A 4,639-nucleotide genomic window follows, 5' to 3' on the forward strand; every position below is an offset into this window, starting at 1 on the left:
ACCACTTCTCCAATCTTTGTGGCTCTATAACAAAGAACAAACAGCAAAAACATATACATGATCAAATACAAATCTAAGAATCAACTATTAAAGACTACCAGAACCCACTGGATTCTCCAATTACATTGAATGAACTACAGGGCAAAATACAAACCCTCCAACCCAAAATGGCCTATCGTAAATGAAATGATAAAATATACAGATCACAAAATCCAATTGGCTATACTTAAACTCTTTAAGATCATCCTCAGCTCTGGCATCTTCCCCATAATTTGGAACCAAAGACTGATCACCCCAATCCACAAAAGTGGAGACAGAATTAACCCTAATAACTACAGGGGATATGCGTCAACAGCAACCTTGGGATAATTACCTTACGACAGACCATGTATTCACCCTGCACACCATAATTGACAAACAAACAAACCAAAACAAAGGCAAAGTCTTCTTATGCGTTGTTGATTTCAAAAAAGCTGTCGACTCAATTTTTTATTATTATACCTTTATTTAACTAGGCAAGTCAGTTAAGAACAAATTCTTATTTTCAACGACAGCCTAGGGGATTTGATCTTGCAACCTTTTGGTTACTAGTGCAACGCTCTAACCACTAGGCTACCTGCCGCCCATTTGGCATGAGGGTCTGCTATACAAATTGATGGAAAGTGGTGTTGGGGGAAAAACATACGACATTATAAAATCCATGTACACAAACAACAAGTGTGCGGTTAAAATTGGCAGAAAACACACATATTTCTTTCCACAGGTCCGGGAGGTGAGACAGAAATGCAGTTTAAGCCCCACCCTCTTCAACATATATATCAACGAATTGGCGAGGGGACTAGAACAGTCTGCAGCACCTGGCATCACCCACTAGAATCTGAAGTAAAATGTCTACTGTTTGCTGATGATCTGGTGCTTCTGTCACCAACCAAGGAGGGTGTCACGTCCTGACCAGTAAAGAGGTTATTTGTTATTGTAGTTTGGTCAGGATGTGGCAGGGGGTGTTTGTTTAATGTGTTTCGGGGTTGTTGGGCAATGTTCTATGTTAATCTATTTCTATGTCTGTGTCTAGTTTATCTATTTCTATGCTTAGTTTATTGGGTTGACATTCAATTGGAGGCAGCTGTTTCTTGTTGCCTCTAATTGAAGGTCCTATTTAGTAGGGGTGTTTTTTCATGGGTTTTTGTGGGTAGTTGTTCCATGTTTAGCGTTTAGCCTGACAGGACTGTCTTCGTCGTCATTGTTTGTTATTTTGTTTCGTGTTCACGTTCCTTCAATAAAAGAAGATGAGTTCACACATTCCCGCTGCGCCTTGGTCCCATCTTTACGATGAACGTGACAGAGGGCCTACAGGGGCACCTAGATCTTCTGCACAGATTCTGTCAGACCTGGGCTCTGACAGTAAATCTCAGTAATAATGGTGTTCCAAAAAAGGTCCAGTTGCCAGGACCACGAATACAAATTCCATCTAGACGCTGTTGCCCTAGAGCACACAAAAAACGATCTACACCTCGGCCTAAACATCAGCGCCACAGGTAACTTCCACAAAGCTGTGAACGATCTGAGAGACAAGGCAAGAAGGGCCTTCTATGCCATCAAAAGGAACATAAAATTCGACATACCAATTAGGATCTTGCTAAAAATACTTGAATCAGTTATAGAAGCCATTGTCCTTTATGATAGTGAGGTCTGGCGTCCGCTCACCAACCAAGAATTCACAAAATGGGACAAACACCAAATTGAGACTCTGCATGCAGCATTCTGCAAAAATGTTCTCAGTGTACAACATAAAACACCAAATAATGCATGCAGAGCAGAATTAGGCCAATACCCACTAACTATCAAAATCCAGAAAAGATTCTACAACCACCTAAAAGGAAGCGATTCCCAAACCTTCTATAACAAAGCCATCACCTACAGAGAGATGAACCTGGAGAAAAGTCCCCTAAGCAAGCTGGTCCTGGGGCTCTGTTCACAAACAGACCCCACAGAGCCCCAGGACAGCAACACAATTAGACCCAACTAAATCATGAGAAAAAAACAACATTGGAAAGAATTTACAAAACAACAGAGCAAACTAGAATGCTATTTGGCCCTAAACAGAGAGTACACAGTGGCAGAATACCTGACCACTGTGACTGACCCAAAACTAAGGAAATCTTTGACTATGTACAGACTCAGTGAGCGTAGCCTTGCTATTGAGAAAGGCCACCAAAGCCAGACCTGGCTCTCAAGAGAAGACAAGCTATGTGCACACCGCCCACAAAATGAGGTGGAAACTGAGCTGCACTTCCTACCCTCCTGCCAAATGTATGACCATATTAGAGACACATATTTCCCTCAGATTACACAGACCCACAAAGAATTTGAAAACAAATTGAATTTTGATAAACTCCCATATCTATTGGATGAAATACCACAGTGTGCCATCACAGCAGCAAGATTTGTGACCTGTTGTGACAAGAAAAGGGCAACCAGTGAATAACAAACACCATTGTAAATACAACCTTAATGTATGTTTATTTATTTTCCCTTTTGAAATGTAACAATTTGTATATAGACATAATATGACATTTGAAATGTCTTTATTATTTTGGAACTTTTGTCAGTGTAATGTTTACTGTACATTCTCTATTGTTTATTTCACTTTAGTTAATTATCTATTTTACTTGCTTTGACAATGTAAACATATGTTTCTCATGCCAATAAAGCCCCTTAAATTGATATTGGAGAGAGAGAGAGAGAGAGAGAGAGAGAGAGAGAGAGAGAGAGAGAGAGAGAGAGAGACTCATGTACATCTACTCTATAACCAATAAGCTTGATTGTCATGAAGTTGACTTCTCCCACGGTGGACCACGATGGCATCCTGAGCCCAGAGAAGACAGATCATGCCATAAAAATGATGCAGCATGGGGTCTTTGACCATGTCCAGTACAACCTGCATAATACATAGCCCTACCTTGATTAGGCACACACACACACACACACACACACACACACACACATCACCCTGGCCCTGCAGAGAGCACAGTATTCTGCTCTCAGCCAGACCACTGTTATTACCACCATTCATCACAGGGGAAAATTCATTAGAAATCAATCTTATGGCAAGTGTGTAAGCTAGCCACAATAAGGATGTGTGTAAAACTTAAATAATAATAATAATTTTTTATTTTTGTATTGCTTTGGTACTATTTTTACAAGTATGTGGTATATTTTCAAAATTTTTAGTTCAAAACTCCAAACTGGTCACACATGTAATGCAGCCAGTCTTCAAAACCTGTAATTGTGCATTCATTGTAAACATCTCTCACCACGCAACCGTTGATTCAAAATATACGTTTATTGTGAAATGGCCGATGAGGTTCTGCCCACTGCGCCGAGTTTTGGCCAGGTTGAAGCCCGCTTCACTACCAAAGATATACTCATGATGGTTCACAGCAGCATCAAGCACCTTCAGCCGCTAAAAATATATTTTGGTTAGTAATTTTTACAGTATAGTTCCAATATGATATTGTGAAGTAGCATTTGCATCAAAAAGTAACAATAATACTGTATAGTGCTGTACCTGAACATACTCCCCCGCAGTTGTTTCACCCGGTCGTTGTTTCTCTCAAAATAAACCAGGTAAAATGTGTTTCATAGATATCTGGTGCCTCTTCAAAAGGTGAGTGATTGTTGGTAGGCTGATGGATGCCACACTGGCAAAGGTCTGCTTAATTTGGGACATCCCTATGTCATTCCTGGCCCTCACCATTTACACCACTGCCTACTCCTGCTGGTCGGTCAGCACACGGCCACGGCCACCACCATGAGGTCTTCTGTCAATTCTGAGGGTAGAACAGAGTATACTGCCAATAGATCATACTGTAACACGTTTTGTGAATTTATAGTGCATTCGGAAAGTATTCAGACCCCTTGACTTTTTCCACATTTTGTTACGTTACAGCCTTATTCTGAAATTGCTAAAATATTTGTTTTTATCATCAATACCCCATAATGACAAAGCGAAAACAGGTTTTTAAATTTTTTGCAAATTTATTGAAAATAAGTAACAGAAATACCTTATTTACATAAGTATTCAGACCCTTTGCTATGACACTCGAAATTGAGCTCAGGTGGATCCTGTTTCCGTTGATCATCCTTGAGATGTTTCTACAACTTTATTGGAGTCCACCTGTGGTAAATTCAATTGACTGGACATGATTTGTAAAGGCACACACCTGCCTATTTAAGGTCTCACAGTTGACAGTGCATGTCAGAGCAAAAACCAAGCCATGAGGTCGAAGGAATTGTCCGTAGAGCTCAGAGACAGGATTGTGTCGAGAAACAGATCTGGGGAAGGGTACCAAAAAATCTGCGGCATTGTAGGTCACCCCAAGAACACAGTGGCCTCCATTATTCTTAAATGGAAGAAGTTTGGAACCTTCAAATTGTAGAAAATACATTGTAGAAAATAGTAAAAACTATGAAATAACACTTATGGAATCATGTATTAACCAAAACGATTTTAAACAAATCAAAATATATTTTAGATTCTTCAAAGTAGCCACCCTTTGCCTTGATGACAGCTTTGCACATTCTTGGCATTCTCTCAACCATCTTCACCTGGAATGCTGTTCCAACAGTCTTGAAGGAG

At 40.1% G+C, this 4,639-nt stretch overlaps 1 long non-coding RNA gene across 2 annotated transcripts in view; it reads left to right on the forward strand.

Moving 5' to 3' along the window:
- LOC123726106 (uncharacterized) overlaps positions 1–1,871 on the forward strand; it is a 77,283-nt gene extending 75,412 nt beyond the window's left edge. For both annotated transcript variants that reach the window (XR_006758414.1, XR_006758413.1), the window contains one exon: positions 764–1,871. This is a non-coding gene — a long non-coding RNA (uncharacterized lncRNA). The remainder of the gene's footprint in view (positions 1–763) is intronic.
- The last annotated feature ends 2,768 nt before the right edge of the window (positions 1,872–4,639 follow it).

Source organism: Salmo salar, chromosome ssa01 (genome assembly GCF_905237065.1).
Source record: "Salmo salar chromosome ssa01, Ssal_v3.1, whole genome shotgun sequence".
In the NCBI taxonomy this organism is placed as follows: domain Eukaryota; kingdom Metazoa; phylum Chordata; class Actinopteri; order Salmoniformes; family Salmonidae; genus Salmo; species Salmo salar.